Here is a 22,296-nt window from a genome sequence, read left to right as displayed (position 1 = left end):
CCTGAAGCCTTTGAATCTAAGGCAGATTGTGTCCAGCTAGTCTGTACTTGAGTCCCCCTTACCTTGTAGAATAACTATTACAGCTGCAAATGAGCTCCCTTCTCTGCTGCACCCAGGAAAGTTTTCCAACAGTGTTCAGGGTCTAGCAGGTGTCAGCAGACCCATTCTGGCATGCTGACATCCATTGCCCTCCAGTCCCCCTTGGGCAATGCCTAGCTTTCCTCACCTCTCCACCTGGACCAGCAAGCTCTTCAATTCCTCACCCCTAAAGCAGCTTTTCTGATACATCATCTGACAATGGAAACGTTAAACAGAGTGCACAGGGTGGTTGGGATCAAGTCTTTGCTTCAACCACTAATTCCTTTTGTGAGCCTGGAGACGTACCCACTCATAAACTTGGGTGAATGTGCCTTTCCATCTCTGTAGCACGCAAGGACGAATTGTATTTTGTTGCACCTGGTGCAGTTGGAAACACGTAGTTTTTAGTTGCTCTGATGAGTGCTTTCAGGCATTGCTAGCTCAGGAGAGAATCCAGGAGATGAAGTTAAAGGTTAAGACATCACTATGGAGGCAGAGGCTGTGAAAACTCTGTTACCAGCCAGGGGATCCCTAAAAGTGCTACAGAAATGGGGTTACATATTGCACAAGCCCCTTGCAGGCTGTCTCCTAGAGCATCTGAAACACTGCTCAAACCACACTTGGAGCCAGGACTTCTCAAGACCAAAGATGCATGATGCCTCTGGTGTAGCTTTTCCAGATAATGTGGGCCAGGCCATTCTGGAAGCATGAATGTAGCAGAGCTATCCTGCCTCTGCAAAGTTTTAAGCATCCAAATTTCTGGCAAGAGAGGGTGCAAAATAAAAGGGGCTGGGCAGGGACTGTGAAGTGCACAGACCTTCCCCCAGACTGCACCTCCTCTCTTGGCTCCGCAAACACAGATGCCCGGCCAGAAGGAACCATTGATCGGCATGACTAATGGGGACTTTAAGGAGGAAAGTGTGCCAGATCAATATGCAATCCACAGTACATGAATCACTCCAGCTTTTCCAATTTATTCTGCTCCAAATCAAATGAACGAACAAAAGATAAATATATAGCCATGGGGAGGCTGGGGGTGGGGGGGTGAGGAAGGCAGGTGGGGAGGCAGACTCTCATAAATGATAATTAACTAGCTTTTATCATTCTAACAAAGCATTAAGCCAGTAAATCTATGGAAATGGGAATACTCCAGAGAGTCATTACTGGCATAAAGCAGAGACTCCGGAGTCCTGCTCCTCTTCTCCAAGTTGCTTGGGTTGAGGAGGGGAAGGCAAAGCTGCCCGTGGGGCCTGATACAGCCCCTACAGCCAGCCAGGACTGTGGTGTCCCTGCCTTTCCAGTGGTCGGTATGCTGAAGCTTCAGCCTCCCCGCTGCACTCTCAGACCTCCTGCAGGCTGGGGGAAAGCATCTCGCTGGCTAGAGGTGCATAAAAAATGGGTTGATTTAATTCAATAGAGGAGAAACAGGAGAAAACTTATATTCTGGGGATGAGACAGAGAAACCGATTGTTTCCTTTTTGGGTGAATATTAAAGTCAGAATATTTAGGCTGGCTTTGGGGATTACCCTGTGGATGGCCCACCCTTTTGATTTGCTGCTTTCTTTGAGGCGAAGGCTATTATTAGGTGACAAAATGTGGTTTTAAAATGAGAGATAGTAAAGTTTTGTCTGATGTAAGTAAATGCTGGTTCAGCCTTTTACAAAAGAAAGTATTTAATGCTTAAATATGTAGACATACCACATGGTTTCCTTATCCCTCAGACCTTCATTTTAGGGATTCATTTGCTATTTCCTCAAAAAGAATAAAATTGCTGAGAGATCACATGCCCCTGCAAGTTCTTTTCCAGTTTGTCCCTCTCTGAGTGCCCCCTTCTTGCCTTTCTCTTGACTTGGCCGGGGCTGAGGTTCACCTTCCCTCCCACCTCTTCTCTGGCTGCAGTGCTGGGCCAGGGAGGCTCATGGAAACAGAAACCCACTCTCGTCACAGCCAGGCTGTGGTGGGACTTTCCCAGAAAAGCAGCAGGACAACATGGCCTAAAACTCCCAGCAGCTGAAATCTGTGCGATAGTCTCTCCTTGCCATCACCTGTGCTCTTCTCTCTTTGCAGCAGCCCCTCCCTCTCTTTGCCTTATGTCCCCCCCAAAGTGCCACAGTACCTGAACCTCCTCTCATTTTCAGTCTCAGAGTAGTGGTCAGGAGGTTCGGCCAAAGCATGTTCCCCATAAGCAGGGGCCAGTCTCAGGAAACTCAGCTGAACATCCTTTGTCTCTCTGACCCATCTTCTTCTCACTGTCCATCACCAATCATCCAGACAGGTGACTGCACTTCCCTTCCTTGTACTGCCCTCCCCAGGCTTTCCCGTCCCCCTGTGCTGTGGGGTTTCTCAGCAAAGAGATGTCTGGCTTCGCAAAAGTGAATACTGTTCCACTGCTCCAGCCTCCTGATTAATTACTTATCCAACAGGATTTGCTCTGCTTATTATCAACTTCATTAACAGGATAGTGATGGGGAGGGGGAGGCCTTCATGGAGGGGAGCCAGGCATCTCAGGCAACAAATTTTATTTGTTTTAGTATGGAAATATTTGGACGAAGCCTGTGTTAGCTTCTTCAGGCTCTGCCAATGTCTTCTGTTCCTCCTCCTCTATTTCTATTCTGGCTTCAGGCAGTCCCTCCCCTCATGGCTCCTGTGGCACTGCTTCACCCAGACTTGGTGGTAACCCCACACCTTCTGTGGCTGTACCTTCATCCCATGGCTCCCACTACCTCTCACATCTGCTTTTCCCTCATGCAACCTCAGGCCCACATAGGCAGAAAAGTAAGTTTAATTAAAACTGCATTAATTCTTCTCATATTGAGCCGATGGGCCTCCTGGAGCCATCTGTCTCTGACAAAACCATGTGTGTGATGTGGTGTTCCTTCTGTTCCAACCAACAACCAGCACTGCAGCGCTACGAAATATGTTTTTTCTCATCACAAGGTAGGAAGGCAGCTCCATCCCGCACAGCAGAGACGGTGCCCAGCCTGCCACAACACAGCAAGAGAAACTCCTCCTAGAGATGTGCACTGGGCACAGAGACTGCAGGGTCCTGCATAGCCGAGTACTGCAGACATACCCCTCAGTGTACTCATGCCGCACCATACAGAGCAAAAAAGGATGGGGCGGAAAACGATTTTTTTTTACTGACAGAAATCCATCTCAAATTGAGGTAAGAAGTCAATGTATTGCCAGTTTTCCCAAGATGACCAGTAGAAATACAGTTTAGATTGGGTCACTCCACACTTTACTCCAATAACTTTAGATTGTTCCATTTTGATTTTGAGCTTTGAGGTATTTTAAAGCGCACAAGTTTAAACTTCAAGTGAAATGGTAAATTTCAACTAAGACTCTCCCAGACTTTGCGCCTTGATTATATGAGACTGGGGTGCCTTGATAATTTTCAAGCTATGTTTTTCCAACCTGGAAAATTCATCATGAATGCTTCCAAATCTTGAATAGTTCTATTGCAACACATCAGCACTTTTCAGTGAAGGAGAAAAATGCATTGCGGTGAAAAGATTGCCACTGCGTCTGCCTGTCAGAGGCAATCTCATGCTCACCAATCTCCTTCCAGTTCTCTCGTTCCCTCTTAATCACCCCTCATTCCAGACCATAGCACGTGACAGCTTCCCACCCTCTGCAGTACAAACACACACTTCGCTGTGCGCCCAGCTAAAGAGAGAGTGTGTTTTGGAGAGCTGGCATGGGAAGGGCAGAAAAGCCATTGGCTGCCTTAAAGGCTCAGCCGAAAGTTACGGGGACAATCTCAGGTGCGACTTCAACTTCCCTAATGGCTGTGAGATCCAGTTGGTTTTTTCTAGGCTCCCCTCCTGTACAGAAAGAGTTCTTCCCTTTTCCACAGCCTCAGGATGTCCCTCACTGGCATGTCCCCTCTCGCTTGCTGTCCTCTTTACTATTCCTGCTGGGAGCTTCTATGCTGCTCAGCGACGTGCTGAGGAGGGAAGAGGGGCTTTGTTGCCATGTCAAGATTTTTAATTTCCCCATGTGGCGATGGTATCATGGCCCTGACAGTGTACTGAACACATCTTATCTCTCTGCCTGTGGAAAAGCAATATCAATTTTGTGGCGTTAAGGGTTGGAGCAAGAACAATGTGCTGTGCATTGTTAAACAAGCCACCAGCCCTGTGCTGTACAAGCGGAACAAGTGTAATCGGCGATACGGACTTTCAGCATAATTATAGCTCACTAGTAAGCACAAAAACCTTTCGTGTCCTCCCTTCCTCGCCTTGAGTATCCTATATTGCAACAGCCCTTGAGATTAGCCTCACTCCTTCTTGCTAGAGGGAGACTCCCCCTTTGCCACCTCTGCACTTCAGTCAACCACATGTCCAAGTGAAGCCCGTGCCAAATTACAGACATGGTTTGTTCATGAGTCCCCCTGTGATGTCCCTCCCTGCAGGATGTGTGCTAGTGAGCCAGCAACCCCAATTGCGTCAGCACTCTTTGGCATCTATGGCAGGATCCATGTGAAACAGGTCACCCATCTCCAGTTCCACTAGCCAGGACGCACAGCCTGGGAAAGGCATGGGGCCCTTCAGCTACCAGTTTTCCTCTCCATCTTCTTCATCTTTGCACTGTGGTGCTGCACCCTTCCAGGCCTTCGGGCAGTCACCCTGCCTGCATGCATATCAGCAAAGCCTCTGATCTGGTTTTGGCAGCAGAGTGTTTGAAAGGGAAGCCTTGAAAACTGAACTCTGCTCTGACAAATAGCATCAGGCATGAATTTATTAAATCTGTGCAGCTGGTGCTGCCCCCATCACCTGTTTGATGCATGAAGGCCCCCAGCAGAGCAAAGCCCTTAAGCACGTGTTGAGCTTCAAACACTTAAGTTGTCCTACTGAGTTCATTGGGAACGAGACCGTGGCCGTTGGTTAAACCATGCTACCATGGCTTTAACATCCCCCAGCATGGAGCTGCGTGCAGCAGTCTGATCTTGTTGAGGGAACCAAGGGTGTTAGTGAGGAGAGCTTGGAAGAGTCTATGGGATTTGTTCTAGTGTTTAACCCCTCACCGACTGGTCTTACCATTGGAGATTACCACTGGAAACTCCCATCCCACTAACCAACCTACAGAACCACACTGTCCCCTTGTCTGAGCTCTCCCACCGAGACAGAGAGGGGACTGCGCCCATCCTCCCACCTGTATGTGCCCTATTTTTTAAAAGGCAGATCATAATGCTCTGCAGTCTAATTGCTTCTCTTAGCAGACAGATTCTCATAATGACTATAGTGTTTTGAAATGTTGAATAGCAGCTGTGTATCGGTAATATCTCTGGAGCAAGGTCAACTGCTCTGCAGTAAAACTCTATCCTGTCTTTCATATCCCATCAGCACAATCAGCGAATTGGACTCCTCTCCGAATACTAAATGCGGCAGCAAACTCTAGAATGAGCTTCCTTTGAAAGCGACAGGCTCTGCTTTGTGAGCCAAGACTGGATGCATGTTCTGGATGTTGCGTTGCTGTTGCTGTCTTCCCTGATACCTGCTCAGGGCTGTTTCCAGCCTCCGCTGCAGCCAGGTCAGGCAAGATGCTCAATAGCAGCATTGATCAATATGGCCAGGCAGGCAGAAAGGTCACAGTGACCCAAAGGTGTACAGGAATTGATGGCAAAGCCCATCTCCCCACAGCTCTTCACCGTGGTCTCCCAAAACCACACTCCCCCTCCATCCACGACCCCTCCAAGCCTTGGGTCTGCCACTGCCTTCCCAGACAGCAGCAGCAGCCATGGCGCAACTGAATCAGCCTTTTTTCTGTCACCCTCCATTGCAGAGAGAGTTCCTCTGTTCCCTGCTTGTGCTCGCCACGGCAGACAGGTGAATGAACACTGCAAGGTCTGGAAGAGACAGACATGAAAAACCGCACCTTTTCAGAAGGTGAAGGTTAATGAAGCAGGCAGGGGAGGGTACACAAAGCTGGAGGAAAGCCCAGCTTTGCTGCTAGAGCTGTGTACATAATGCAACGCTTCCAGTATGGGTACTCATAGTGCTTGATAGGAAAAACACTCCTAGGAGAGATTCCGACTCAGGCTAGCAAACTTCTTTCCCTGTTCACCACCGCAGAGGCCAGATGTGGCCAGGTGAAGTGTGCCTACTCTGCCTGAGCCTGTCAAACCAATCTTTTCCTTGACATGGGTACCTTTAGTTTGTTTCTGCTTTCATGTCTCTTTAAAAAGGAAAGGAAGAATGGGGAAAAAATCAGTTTCAACAGGTTTTAATTTCCTCCTCCCCCCTTCTTAAACAGATATTCATAAAACCCGTGTCTGTTTTCCCATGGCTAATTAGCAGTGCAGATAATAAGCTGGTTTCATGGAGTTAGCATGCATCAATGTCTCTGTTAACTGGGTTAATTACACAGTGGATGGGCATTCGTTTCCTGAGAAGACAGACTGATGATGAGAACGTGTCTTGGTTTCCCAGCAGACGCCGCAGTGCTTGGGAACATGCAGCACTGAATAGACTGACCATGTCTGATGGGAGTATCTGCGGACTTCACCGGTGATGTTCCTGGGACTTGGTGTATGGTGGGGGTTGTTAATCAGTCTGCCCAAGAAAATCATGTTCCGTCTTTCACTCATGGTCTGGAAAATGGGCTCCAAACACCAAGAACTTGTTCATGCTTCCTGCCAGTACCCAGGGGCAAGGAGGGAGAGAGGATGAGAGAAAGGGAAGGACAGATCTGCTCAGTGGCATTGAACCACCAAGGTCCCAGCAAGCGGAGAACTTGTTCAGCAGAGCCAGGGGAATACACTGTCTCCCCTTCCTGTGCCAGTAATTTCTCACACGTGCTTCTATAGATACAAACCACTGATCTGCAGCCAACAAGCTGAACGCGACCTCAGCTTGCTCCATTCAGCCTGTCCTGCTGAGCCTCAGAGCAGATCTCTGGGGCAGTGAATGGTGCAGTGGGACAAGGAGGGGACCAAAGAAGTGTGAATATAATTGCTCTCTTGAGTGAGAGCACCCTGAACAAGATACCCCTCACCAGAAAGCAAGGCCTGCAGGTCTCTGTGAGCATTTCGCCAGGAGAGTTCCCATCATAAGTACCTCTCTGCAGGAGACACCCACCAGCTCCAGGCACGCAGAGCACACAGCTGTCAGCGTGGGCTCCAGCAGCTGAGCAGATGGTCAGAACTGTGCCCGCAGGGTTGGTGCAGTCAGCACCTGCATGGCACAAGTCACCTCCAGGTCAGGTGCTGTGTGTTTTGCAGAGTTCAAGGAGGTAACCGGAGGCACTATCACCGAAATCAAACCCGAGCGTTCCCAGCCACAACTCACCCACCGTCCCCGCTGCTCCTGCAGTATTTTAGCATTCAGCCTCGCTTTTCCCATTTCCTATTATCTCTGACAGCTGGGTAAAGCGCGTGACCCCCAGCACCATCACAGCGATGCGGCATGCTGCTCCTCTGTGCAGGCCAGTGCTGGGGGGCGAGGGGCAGCCGGGGATCTCACCGGCGCCATGCAGTTGCCATGCCAACCCCATCCCCACTCTGCTGGATCCTGTGGGGTGTCCTGCCTCCCTGACTTGCTCTGGCATGTTTTCCTCCCTTTCCAGGAGATGGAGAAGGGTTACAGCAATAACCTCTCTGATGGAGAGCGGGGAGGGAAGGCGGAAAGGCCTGCATTTTCCATTCAGAGGATGCATGTAGTTAATTCAGCTGGGGAAGAAAATTCCTCCCCCCAGGCCCCAGAGACAAGCTCTAGGCGTGAGATAGGGGATGGAGCTGCAGAGGGATGGCTTTTCAGCGGGTAGAAATCTGTTTCATTTCTCCAGCACCTATCACAAGGCAGTGCAGTGTGCCTGGGTCCCGGCTGCACTCACCCCCCAGTTGCGGTCTGACCTCCAGCAAGAGGAAGTGATACAAATAAAACTGAAAAGCATTTCTGTATGCCATGTGGCTGGCTAACTACACAGGAAGAAAATTTGGGTTCTCTCAGTTTTCATTCTTAAAATGCCCCAGGAGATTGTGTGTGTGCATGCTTGGGTGTACCTGCACGTACCTACACAAGACAGTACAGTGCACACATATATGGAGAGAGACCAAAAGAAAGTGTGAATACATGGACAGCCTTCAAAGGGTTAAGAGCAACATCTCTGTTGGCAGAGGAGAGAAAGGAGAGATGAATTCACAGGCTCAAGAGCAATTTCAGAATCCACTCAAGCTTCATGCCACTCTGTGAAATCTCAGTGCACCTCAACTAGGTCAGAAATTGGTTTACATTCCCTTCTATGTGTTTATGAGTTTGTAAAAACTGATTTATTTTATTCCATTGCTACTCCAGGATATTATAGCAAAGGCATCTATTGGGAGAAGAACTAGGATTCATTATAACGTTGCTTAAACAAAGTCACTGCTACCAGAATTGCTGGATCGGATAGTATTTTATTTTTATTGCACTGCAAGGAAATACCTTGGCAGCAGTGCTAACTTTGGCCCAGCATCTGATGGGGGATGGTGGAACTGTGGTCAGATGCAGTCAGTAGAAAAATTACTTTTCACTTCTCAGAGGACACAATCTCACCTGGAGGGTTTCATTTCTTACTAGGTTCCATATTTGCTTGCACAATGGTTGTGATTCCCCTTTTTCTGTCACTGTTGGAGAAAAGACACCGGGCTAAATGGATGCTGGGTCTGTCCCTAACAATTAGACTTATTTTAACCATAATGTTTGGGCAGGTGTTATAGGCACAAAGATATTGGCTTTCCTGTAGTACTTCGCATCTTCTCTAATCATGTGCCAGGCCCTGCATGTGCTAAGCTCTGCACAGACATAGGGCAGCAGCAACACTTTTGTGCACAGCACACGAGCTGCTTCTCACTCTGAAAGGCTAAGGAAGCCGTCCCTTCTGCTGTGACCCGTGAGCTTCTGTTGAAAACAGCATCCTTCATCCCTCCTTCCATCTCTTCAGTCTCCCTAGTCTCAACCTCTTGGCCTCCTCCCTGCTCCCTCCTTCCCAAATGCTTTTCTCATGTCAGTTTTGCCTTGCTCAATCAAGAGGTTCACAAGCAAAACCCAATTGTAAAACAATTTGAAAGCAATTTTGCAGCTGCCTCATGATAAGAGGCAGAGCTAGTATCAGGGATGTTCGCTTTAGAACCACAATGCATAGAAATAATTATCTCCATTCATGAAGAGAGAGAGAGAGAGAGAGGGAGAAAGAGAAAAAGAAAAAACATATGCAGCACGTGTCCAGATGGTCTGGCTGGCTCCTGCCTGGATTTCAGAGTTGCCGTCAGACCATCTTGGCTGCCTGTGTTTTCCCCAAGACATCTGGAGAAAGTTTTCCCTTAAGAAACAGATGCTGTAAACTACCCCATGCACAAGTTCACCACACCGATTTGCCCACTGCACAGATGTGGCCCAATAACTTCTTTGACACCAGACCAGCTGCACTCAGCTGATCTAAAAGTGGTGTATTTACACCCTCAGATCAGAAGGAAGTGAATTAGAAAATAACAGCATTACATACATCCATCGTTGTGATTCATTACTCATTGGTTAATTTCCTCAGTTATTCTTTATGTTTGTCAGCATATCTGAGCTCTTTGTGGAGGGACTGTGTTTGCTTCAGGCCTGTGCAGTGCATAGCACAACTAGTCTCTAGTCTCAGCTAGCTTCAGTTGACGCTACAATAATAGAACTGAACCATTAAAAACTGCCATGACATATCAAAACCTCATATCTTTTCTCTGAAACGAGTAAAAATAGCATTCTTCTCCCCCAAAGCTAAACCCAAATGCAGCCACTTCTAAAACTTTCACTACTTTCTGATCCAGATCTGAAAATTGCCTGTCAAATCAAGCCAACAAATCACAGCACTGCCCTTCCTCCGCTAATTCTGTGCCAAGATCAGCGTTCCTGCCTGAGCTGCAGAAGGAACTGAATGAATAAACAGTGTTTGCCTTCAAATTCTGCACCTTTTCCTCCAAAGATGAAAGCAGATAATCGCACACACTCTTGATTTAATAGCTGATTCTGGAGAAGATTAAAACTGAAAGGAATAGGCCACATACGATGAACTTTTATCCATAGGTGGGAGGGATTTCCTAGGCAGCCCTACAAGGGCAGCCACATAGGCTGAAAGAGTGGACAGAGGTTTCCTCTGTCACCTGAGAAAAAGTGGCTTCTTATAGGAGGTATATCTCAAAACCCTAGGGAAGCAAAAGAAGAAATTCCCTGGACCAGAGGCCAGCAAAGGACCGAGCCCTTTAAGTCCCCACAACACAACAGTCTTCAGCATAAGGCATGCCCTAAATGCCTGGACACACAGCTCCAGAGATACTGTCATGCCTTAATACATCCTACTTCAGAAGTACTTGCAGATCAACTTTCAGATGAGAAATGTGCAAGTGGTACACAGCCCATGTCAGGGAGCAGCTTTCTGCCACAAAAACCCAACACAAGGGCTGTATTTTCCTTTTCTTTCTGAATCTGAATTCCACAGGCACTCCCACTTATGCAGTATTTACTTGTGCCTGGTCACTGCCCAGTTACTTACAATGATCTAAGAGGCTTTCCCCGAATGTGCAAGGCAGAGCTCTGTACAAAAAGAGGACGTGGTGTAGAATGCACTTAAGGATGAAATGCAACCTGGACGTCGGTAGCACAGTCCCTTAAAAGTGAGTGGGGTGGTATCATGACACTTGCATAAGAAATTTTGCCCTTCACGAGGATAAGAAGTGATTGAAGTCTTAGAAATAATAAAATTGGATTGGGTAGCTGGAATTACTAATAGAATCTCAGCAGTCAGGAAAGAACCATGAGCTGTTCCTCACACAGCTTCCTCAAAAACCCTTCCCCAGCATCTGACTGGGGAATGTGCCACCTTCATTTGTATGCAGCGCATGGACTTCAGTCAAATAAGGTATTTGACACAGTGTCCTGGTTTCGGCTGGGATAGAGTTAATTTTCTTCCTAGTAGCTGGTACAGTGCTGTGTTTTGGATTTAGTGTGAGAATAATGTTGATAACACACCGATGTTGTAGTTGTCGCTAAGCAGTGTTCACACTAGTTAAGGACTTTTCAGCTTCCCATGCTCTGCTGGCGAGGAGGTGCACAAGAAGCTGGGAGGGGGCACAGCCGGGACAGCTGACCCAAACTGGCCAAAGGGATACCTCACACCATATGGCGTCATGCTCAGCATAGAAAGCTGGGGGAAGAAGAAGGAAGGGGGGATGTTCAGAGTGATGGCGTTTGTCTTCCCAAGTCACCGTTACGCGTGATGGAGCCCTGCTTTCCTGGGGATGGCTGAACACCTGCCTGCCCATGGGAAGCAGTGAATGAATTCCTTGTTTTGCTTTGTTTGTGTGTGCGGCTTTTGCTTTATCTATTAAACTGTCTTTATCTCAACCCACAAGTTTTCTCACTTTTACCCTTCTGATTCTCTCCCCCATCCCACCGCGGGGGAGTGAGTGAGCGGCTGGGTGGGGCTTCGTTGCCGGCTGGGGTTAAACCATGACAACCTTGCACAGTCTTTTATTATTGTTGTTAGACTTGGGGATGAATTCAAACAACTCCTGTTAGCAATTGGGAGCAGAAAGCCAAACAGAAAAGGAAAAGCAGATACCTGTCTAGGGACTGACCTCCTCCCTCCCCAAGCTGTCTGACACTGAAAGTGGCCCCAGACAGAGGAACATCCTGCGCAGAGCCCCAGTTACAGGCAGGGCCAGCAGATTACCTGCACATCCCTACAGTATAACAACAGCCCTGACAGCTCCCTGTGGTGTTGGAAACTGACCCAAAGGAGACAGTAATCCAGGCATATTCAGGATTCCTGAAATACAAAATCTATCCCTACTTGTAATAACTCCAGAAACTATCAAAGGTGCTTCAGAGCTGGTCCTAAATCTGGACTTTTCTTTAGAAATGAGACATTCTGCCTGCTTCAAATCATGGCTTGCCAAAGGTCATCCTCAGGCAGGGGTTATTATTCAGATTAATTCTTCGTTCCTTCTTCAGGCAAAATCCTGATTTAAGGAGTCCTGACCATTGGCGAATGAAGTCTGAGCGAAAACAGTGGATGTCAGTGCTCTGTCAGTGGCATGCTGAATGGGGTCCCGTGTTGGGTTTGGGTTGGGTGGGCACCGTGTCTGGGTACCCCTGACACCTCCCTGATCCTCTTGTTGGGTCAAATGGGTTCTGCAGCTTTTTGAAACTCCAAATCCCTAGAAACAAATCCTCCTGAAGAGACAGTATATGCCTAGACTCGCTATCCAAGTGCCTGTTCCAAGCCCTGAGCTGTAATACAAAAAAGACAAACTGTGCACCTATTAGCACCACATCAATACCATTTAAAGCCCCATTCTGAGGTGGGCCTGGCAGCCCTATTAATGCACTTAATTTTCCTGTGTCTCTGAATGGACATAAATAATTGTGCAGCGCTGGCCCTTCCTGCTCCATCCTCTCCAGCCAGACGGATTATTTCTTGTTCTTTCCCTAGACTTGGCTTCAGGATGCAAACACCATTTATGGTCACTGATTGTTCAAAAGGCCAAGTGTATAATGTACCATAAAATGAGATTTTAATACTCAGTGGGAGATTAGAGCAGCTCTGTTTTGTTAAAGCAGCCTGTGTTCCCACACTTCAATGATTCCCAGCTCCTATAGCTTGCCACTGGGTTCAGGAGAACCTGGTGTGGGGAGAACACACAGTGACCCAGCATGGACTTATCTTAAATGATTCTGTCTTCTGCTACTGCTTTTACCACTTTGTCTTAAGATTTTTGCCTTGCAAGGCTGCTCTTGATCCTAATGCTTTGGAGATGGAAGACTTACAGGGGAGGATTCGGGAGTAGCCAGCAGGTCAGGTCCCAGCTCAGTGGAAGAGGAGGGTGTGTGGTTAATGGGTGCAGTGTGGTACTTTGGTGCCTGGAGAGCAAGGCTCCAGGCAGCACAGGCAGAGCTCAAGACCATTGCTTTAGCCCTGCTTGCATGGGATTGCCCATGGGTGAGTGGTGGTCCAGCGACCTCCAGCAGAGATGTGGCAATGGAGTCCCTGTCCTGGACAGGCCAGCTTTCTCCTGGCCATCTCTGCGGAGGAGAGACCCTGGTGGAAGATGCAAGAGGAGGGGAAGCTCTACAAATACGGAAGGCAGACTCGGCACCTCGCAGCTCTGGAACATCATTCCCACAAAGCAAAGCTGAAGGATCAGTATTATTCTCCATGTAACCCAAAGGTTGGGAAATTAGCAAAGCCAAGTCTGGGGAACACACTGCAAGCAAGGGAGAGAAAATCTATCACGAATTAATCACAATAGGGCATCTTTCCTCAGACTTCTGTAAAACTCCAGTGTGATAATTTAGTGGGGAGAATATACTCTAATGAGCTTCGAGGAAACTGCAGTCGTCTTAATGGGCTTCTTAATGAAGAATCATTTAGGTTTTTATTAACACTGAGGAAAAACACATGGTGTTTGGTAGCTATTCGGAGCCGGATGAACATGAATAATTGCTTCAAATGTTCAAACACAAGCGCTCTAATGGGACCCTATTTGGTGCTTGAAGGGATATCACAATTTTGGTCTTTGGGAAGTGTATCCAGAAAGAAGATTTTATTTTGGTTCCTAAACAGAATTTCCAGCACATCAAGCTCTGTGGCAAGTGCCATCAGTACCATATGGTTCCCAGATGTTCTCACAACTAAAGACAGTTTGAAGATCCAGTCGAAACTACCAGTGGATCTCAGCTTTGAATCTTGTACTGGGTTTGCTCTAGGTTCAGTCAATGCTCACTGACAGCAGTGTTTGCCAAGTCATTCCGATTTGTCATTCTGCTCCTATCTGTTATTTTCTATTTTAATCCTTTTTAAGTCCTGACACAATGTCTAGTCAAATGGAGGAAAGTTTCCCATTGGCTTCAAAGGACTGTGGCCCAGCCTCATAGTCAACAGAGACTGTGAAGTCCCTGTGGTTTTTGTCATTCTTGATTCGACTCTGGATTCTAAAACCTCATGTCTGACGTAAGCTGTCTGTTGACAAAAAGAGAAGAAGCAAGATCAGGACACGCCAGTTGAGATGGACTGGGAGAGCTGGGAGAGGAGGAGGGAACTTGTTGTCATTTCCTATCACAATTTACCTAGCTAATGGGCAATGTGTTCTGTGGACATTACAAATCTAATATCAGTAAAGAAGTTTCAGTTAATAAAGCCAAAAGTTTCATGCTCTGCGCAGCCATGTGGGATTTGTTCATTGTATCACACAGTTGCAGCCCCCAGAAAGACTCTTGGCTGATCTTGCCTGTAGACCTCAGTTCCAAATGTCAGCAGCTCATGGGAAATCTGTCTTTATAGTTATGAGAATGGCTTCAGATAAGAGATAATTACATCCAAGGGTATAGCGATCAGGCAGTTATACAAGCAGGGATACTGCAAGAGTCAAAAGAGGTGCTAAGACAGGGAGTAGAAGAGGTTATTTTTTCTTTCCCTTGGCCTAGATTTGCCGCAGGTGTTTTCTCCCAACTTCCTCTGATCGCCTCCCTCCAGCCCTATTCACTGTGTTCCCTACGACTGGTGAGAGCACCAAGCATCTTCCTGGCTCTGCACAGCCTAATGCCTTCACCTCCATCAGCAAGGATGACTGGTGAGCATTGCTATGAGGGGCACCAAAGCTGCCCTCTGAACTCTGCTTTCTCCTGTAACACTGCCGCATCAATACGGTCCTGGACAGGGAAAAGCTGCCTGGACTCCCATCCCTCTGATCTGAGTGCCGTGCTGATGAGGCAGGGGAGCACAGTAAGTCCAGCAGCTGTTCCCTGACTCCCATGCCATATCTGGATAGATGGGGCAGAGCTCAGGAGAAATCAGAGCTGCCTTCCCCCTCACCCTGATCATTCATGCAGTCAGTCTCTCTCTCTCTGGTGAAGGCCATTCAGCTCTGTAGGTGGGCTGAATCTTCCTCAGGAGATGTTTATACTGTCCTTTGTATCGCAGAGGAAGTAAGGGGACAACATTCCTTGCATGGCACCTGATAAATGAATCAGACCTTTCCCCACCATCTGCCTCTTTTTCCCCAGCCCGGCTGCTCATATCACAAGCTATAAGAGCCAGGGATCCTCTCTGTCGTGTGGCCCTTGGCGCTGCTGAGCGGGAAGCTCCAGCTCCTTTCCTTACACCATTAACAACTGGGTCAATAGCCACGTGCAGAGATTCTGGCCTTGGCCTCCCTGGGTACACCAATCTCTCCCTGGCCTGAGTGAGAGGCTTTACCTAATTATAAGCTTTGTAAGGGACATCCGAATTTGTCCCTAAGAGACCAGCAGCTGGGAAAGACAGAAATAACCATGAAATTACTGTCTTAATCCATCTAGTGCTTACTGTGCAATCAGAAGGCCGGCAGTTACCATACAATTATGGAGTTAATTAAATGGGTATCTGGGCCGTTAAACATAAAACACTACCAGGAGGTACCTGCTGCGTGTTGGATTTCAGAGAAATAAACAAGACAAAAGAAGGGGGAATGGAAACCAACTATTTTAGATTAAGGGGCAGGAAGGAAAGGGTGTTCATCATTTTCTTTTCTGATGTTCCAGTTTGCTAGATGCCAGGAGTTGAACTCTTGTTTAATTTCCAAGATCTGTGCCTCAGTGCAGTAGAAGCAGCAAGGGAGGGCTTTTGCCAAATTCAATAGAATTAGTCAATAATATTTCATTAATACAGAGGCAGTATCACAAGCTTTTAAGTGTGGACACAGTAATCACAATTTATTTTCAAGCTAGATTTATTCTCTCTGTACAGCTGGCAGTAAAATAAATGGTAATATTACCATTATAATTAATCTCTAACCTTGAAATTTTAGTAATGGCTGAGAAAAGAAAAGGAAGCTATCTTTAAGAAGGAATGTTCTGGGGAGGTATTATATGCAGGTGGATTTATTCCACTTTCAATTAAAAGACTAACACTTCTGTTACTCTGTCAGCTTTGACTTGCCAGCATCTTTCTCTAGTTTTACTGCAAGCAGAAATTAGGCTACTCTGTTTCTAATGGAGTCAACACCAGATCAAAAGTGTATTTACCCAAATAGTTCACGAATGCTTTGGGCTTCATTTGAATGGCTCCTAACTGACACCAATTTGAGGATAGCAATTCCTGCAGTTTGTTTGGATTCTCCTTTGGGATAGCCCAACATTACTAGCTCCCATCCCTTCGTGATCTGATCCACTCAGTTTATGTACAAATCATCTTGGGGTCATCAGTCAAATTTCTCCTTAAAAATGATGAGTTAAGGACTTTCTGATCTGGGGTCCCAAAGCCTTCACCCTTGAACCTGAATAAGAGACTGCAACTTTCTGGTGGCCTCTGAGCATTTTTGAACCAAGCTGTGCAGTCACCAGCAAGTGACTGTCCATATTTTAGGATCTGCTACCTCTGTGGAATAAATTAACCCCTTTCTCAGTCAAGCAAAGACTGAGCACACAAGGGACTGAATTCTCTCTTACTAACGAATCAAAGCTGCAGGGAAAAGGAGGAGGCTTCCTACCCTCACTGCCTGGTGTTTCTGCCTGTTTCTCTACTTCCATTGCTCTCTCACCTCTCCAGTGCTGTATCAGGCTCTTCCTCCCAGCAGAGTTTCCTGGGCTTCTCCATAAAGCTACATGTGATTCCTGTCAGTGCTTGCAGAAGCTATTCCCAAGGGACAAGCAAATTACTTGCAATTTCTCTCTCTTCTACAACATTTCTTCATCTCAATTGTGATAAGGAGTCTACAAGCTAGCACTTTCCAGCATTCAAGTATCCCATCTCCAAGCATACTGTAAGTCAACTTGTAAGTCTAAAACTTGCAGGTTCCTACCACAGAGAAGCTGTGGACCTTGCATGGCTAATTACCACCTCTTTTGTCTGCTTCAAGGGCCTCCTCCACTTCCCTGGCTTCCCCTCAACAAATTAACAACTACCATTTAGCAAAGGTAAGCTCAGGAGATTTTCCAGCCACCGGAGATCCATCTACTGCACTACAGCCTGTGGATAAACTACATACTGCAATCAAGCCTGTGTCTACTACACAGAGAGGTGCAACAGGCTGAGATTATCATAGATTAAAGAAATCCAAAAAATCATACCTAATCTCCTGTAAAAACAGGGTGAAAAAAATCATCAGCTGTCCAAGGCACACGATAAGGTTTGAATCATGCTCTACACTGGAAAGAAAACCTGGAGTCTTGAGAGTGATAGAGACAGTTTTTACATTAGGCAACTAGACATTATTCAAACTTCCACCCTCTCTATTGCTAATTAATCTGGACTCCCACTCCTATACTGAGATTCACTGTAGAATTTCCTCTCTGACTGCTCCTGCTTGGGTTTCCAAGGGAGATTCCCCCATCCATTGGGGTGTGATAGCTTGATTCATTTTTGGCTCACTTCCCTGTCATGCCTAAGTGATGGACAATGTGTCTGGAAGCCAGTATAGAATGATAACATTAACTCTGTGTCTAGCAAACAGACTAAACTTAAGAGAATGCTGCCAAAGGAACCCTGAGGACGAGAAAGTGATGAAAATATAAATTATTAGAAAGAGATAAGAGACAAAAAGTCTAAACCTGTCCAGAGAGAGGAAATGAAAGTGGGAAAGTGGTATTCAGTGGGTTTAAATCAACTGATTATCACAGATTGACACCAGCTGAAGATCTGCCTCCCTGGATGCTGCTGGGAGGAGCTCAGCCCTAACATTCTGCAGGCTGAATCCTACAAGCTTTTTCCAGCATTAAGATTGCGGAGCCTGAGTTTGTTCTGTTACAGTCTTGCATCAGCAGGTGTTGGTCTCTAACGCAGTCCCTTTGTATCCCCTCTTCAGATGGAGGCAAAAGAGGAAGGAACAGAATTCAGAAAGGGCCACATGATTTTTGGTCCTGCGCTCTCCCAGCTGACAGGCTGTAGTGCCAGTTACATCTGACACGCAAACTCGTCCCTCTTTCCCAAATGAACACAGACGGTACAATGTTATCAGTGCCAGACCAGAGTGCTTAGTTTGTTTCACCCTGGCATTTTCATGTCCTCTATCAAAGCTCTTCCTCAGGATGATCCAACTTGCAGCCCTCATTCCTGGACTCACCATTGCCTCCCCTGCATCTAGGACCCCAACGCTAAGTGTCCCCTCTTTCTTTGCTCAGTACGGTCAGTCTATCCTGGAGGATGGCTCAGGCATGAATACGGTCAGATTTCCAAACGTGTGTGTGCTTGTGTGGTTAAAAGTTCCCCTTAGAAGCACGTTCCTTAAACATGGACAGGTTCCCCCATCCTAGAAGGAAGAATTTATGGAAGTGGAGAAAGTTGTTTTAAATTATTCAATATAAATGTAAATAGGAGAAAGGGTTCCTTTGAATATATTGTGTTATTTATGCTCAGCCCTGGAAAAATGGGCAGCAGGTTAGTATCTGCTTGCAAATCGAAGGCATTTGTTTTCCTGGTAGTTGATGCAAATAACGTAAATATGCTTTACATTTTAGAAGGAAGCTTATGAAATATTAAAGCCAAATTCCCAGGTCCTATCTCCTATTGAAATAGAGTGCTCTTGATGGAGACTCAAGGATATTGTGGTGGTAAAGCACAGAAAGGCTGAGGTGTGTGTGCAAGACAGAGAGAAAGCAAAGTATGGAAAGGGATGGCTGGGGAGACAGTTGCGTTTATACAAAGAAAGAGATGGATGGATGGATGAAAAGAAAGAGAAGTATGTGTAATGTTTGTCTCCCAGGAGGGTCTCCCCCTCTCCCATTCCCCATGTGTGTGCATGGTGGGGACTATTTGTGTGTGTCGGGGGGTGGATTCTCCCAAGGGACAATAACAAAAACGGAGCAGGGCATGGAAGTCCCTTGAATTATTCAGTATTCATAAATTACCACTCTTTGTTGCTTCTTTGTCTGGAGACCATGTTTTCATTTCAGGGGAGAGATGAAGAGATAGCATATGACCATGAGCCCTGACAGTGCACATGTCATTCAGGCAGGATACTGAGAACCACACAGGGAAAGAGAACCGAGAACACAACTTTCCAGATTTCACCATGTTTCCATAGCATGAGACTTATTTCTTCTCATCTAGAGTATCCAATTCACCACAAACAAGTAAAAAGTGAAGGGCAACTCTCTAGCAAAGGGTAGGAAAAACAGATGCTCTTGTTTCTCTCAAAGCTCCACGTATCCTTCACACCTGCACATCTCTTCCTTCACAGTATGAAGTCCCACAGCCCCAGGGATCTCCCACAATATTCCAGAAACTCCTTATCCCATACCAGGAGTGGGATAGTTCAAGCAGCTATTTTCCTACCCCATAACCAGGAACAGCCCTCCTGGCACGCTGAGGCCACAGGATGCTCCATGTCAGTTTGTGCTTGGAACAGAGCAAGCACTGGGAAAGGTGTTTTTTGGTGGGAGTGGGGAGGTGGTAGGGCTGAGACATAGCAGCTCTTGGACCCACGCTTGCCTAGGGCAACAGCGAGTGCCCACACACCAAGAAACAGATGACAGCTCTGCACTGGTGAAAGGGGCTGTTAGCCCTAAGGCGCTGCTTTTTATTTTATATTTGTAATTGCTCCATCTCTATCTGAAATTGGGATTAAAAAAAAAATCCAGGCTCTGGGAGTGGCTGGTGAAGGAGGAGGAAGGAACAAAAGGAGTGAAGTTTCTGCAGCATTGGTTCATTACAACAAAGGCACATTCCTGGGCGCTACACAGTGCTTTGTCTCACCTTTAACAGATGAGCTCTAAGAAGCCCCCACACCACGTGCCAACAGATGCAGGAGCTGTGCCTCTGCGCTGTGCTGCCAAGGAGGGGTTTCTGCAGTTCCTGAGCTGGCTGGCCAGGAACAAGGCCAAGGGACTCACGAGTGCCATTGCCTGCACTTTAGCAATCCTGCCATGCCTCCTGCCTCTCCTGTAACTCCAGGGCAGAGCTGCAGTTCTCAGAGTCCCCCAGGGCAGGTTTCTTCAGAGCTCTGGCCAGGCTAGGGGGAAATAATGCAACGCTCCCTGCACGGCTAACTGCACAGTCTCCTACCTTCCCTCCTTGCAAAAGCATCTATCATTACCTACCAGCAAGTCAAACATGGCATGGAGGGAGAAGGGTATCTTCTGGCAGACCTTTTACCCAGGAGCATTGCAGCACTGGCTCTAGAGAGCCAGAAACTGCCCTATCTCATTCTTCCTGCTGACTGTTAAAAACTCTGCTCTAAGGAAAGCAGGATTGCTACCTCCCTGCTTTCAAGGTTGAGGCCTTCAAATGAAGGGGACTATTTCATACAGCAGACTCTTGTGGGGCTGTTTTAAGAGAACATCCCTTCCACCCTCATATCTTTCTCCACCTTCCATGGTCCTCTTGCAGAGCAGAGCTGGTAAGATGAGGGCTCTGCCTTACTATCATGGCCACCCCCCTCCGCTGAACTGCTGTAAGAGGACAGGATGAAAAAGGCAGAGTTTATTATCACAGGATGAATAACACCATCGGTGGTTGGGTCCCAGCCATACACCACAGCCTATTTCCTCCCCTCCTTTGCTCAAAGATGGAAAGGGCACCATCCGCCTTCTCCTAACACTTAATCAGAGAGCCTGCGTGAGCAGAGGTAATAGACAACATGTCAATTAAATCTGTGGCTAGTGACCAGTTGTCAGAGCTTGTTCCAGGGGAAGAAGGGTAATTATCAGCTGTAGTAGGGAGCAGAAGTGATCACCTGGTTTGGTGCTGTTTGATTAGCAGGCTGTACTGCCTCTGGAGAGCAGGCCCATGAAAAATGCAGGAGAGTGGATGTGTGTGCAACTCAGTAAACATTGTTACTGCAATAGGAGAGGGGAAAGGCCTGTTTGTACAAGGGGCTGCAAGCTGCCCTGCCAGAGCAAAGCAACCAGCAGTGATTCAGAGAGCAGTGACACCAAGGAGCACAGCAGAAAGGCTCTGGGAAACAAGCAGCCCTGGCTGTTTGAAGCATCCCATTGCATTGCTCCAGCTTGTTCCCATAATGGAGGGTTGGATTATATGTGACAGCCACATTGTGCATAGTATATGTGTACGTGCTACACACTGGCAGACACCAGGGCATGCATCGACTTTATACATAAGCCAGCCAGTGAGTCTGAGTGAAATGCGAAATGCATGGTGCAGGTCTCTGTCTTTAGTGGTCCTAGACAGGGCAAGCTGGCTGTCCCCAGCAGATACCTGACACATGGGAGCAAGGAATAGATATTAGCCATGGCACTGCCCTGCCCCTGAGGCAGAAGGCCATGCACACACTTCTCTAACATGCCTTAAGCAAACAACCCAGCTTCTATTTTGTCTGACTTATTTTCTTCCTTCCCTCTTGACATAGGCAGCATAGCCACTTCAGATATTTCTGGGGCTAAATAAGGAATACAGTAAGAGGCAAGCAAAATCAGGGTTTAAGCATCTGCCTTCCTAGGCTGGCTAGGTCCAGGGAATCTGAAAAGCTCCAGGCATTCCTTTGAAAGACAGACAGGTGATCAATTTCACCATTGCAATAAGAGCAGGATGTCCCTTAGCAGGTCACCTTTCTGCCAGGAGATCTGATTTCCAAAGTTTTTACATTTCTGAAACACTTTCTTTTTTTAGTTGAATGCACTTCTCACCTATAGCACTGCCAGTGCCAACCCTGAAGACAGCAGAAAGGAGGGAAAGGAAAAAGGGCATTGTTTAACTTCTGATTAGGGAGTCTGTCAGTCTAAATAGGGACCTGCAACTTGTATTGAACATTTTTACAACATACAGCACTTCAGCAGCATTTTAAGTAGGACCCCAAGAAAAAGACATCAGTTTGAACTCCTTGACTTGATGACTGATTGGGTCATTGCCTGTGTCTGGAAGCTGTATTTGTATTTACCGACAGAGTTTGAGATTCCAGCAATGCAATCATTTGCTTGAGTTCCCCAGGCAATGGTGTATAATACGTGGCTGTAATGGATATAGAAGTATAGTGTAGAGTCTAACTGGCAGAGAAAACACAGCAACTGGTAGAGCTCCAGGAAAGGCAGTGCATCGCGGCAGGATGTGCTGCTTACTTACAGAGGAGCAGGAAGGGGAGGACTCACCTGGAACTGTTGGCTGCCCGTGTCACCTCTGCCAGAACAGCACAGCTGGGCATGTGCTATTTACATGCAGGCTCTCCGGCCAGTGCTAGCCTGGTGGCAGCTCAGTGGGAGACAGGCAACAGTTCCACCAAGGTTCAGGAGCACTGTCTGCAGAGACTGAGCATGTTTGCCTCGCCTG

The sequence above is a fragment of the Aptenodytes patagonicus genome, chromosome 23 (assembly GCF_965638725.1).
Source record: "Aptenodytes patagonicus chromosome 23, bAptPat1.pri.cur, whole genome shotgun sequence".
NCBI classification, from domain to species: Eukaryota; Metazoa; Chordata; class Aves; order Sphenisciformes; family Spheniscidae; genus Aptenodytes; species Aptenodytes patagonicus.
This window is presented reverse-complemented; position numbering follows the sequence as displayed.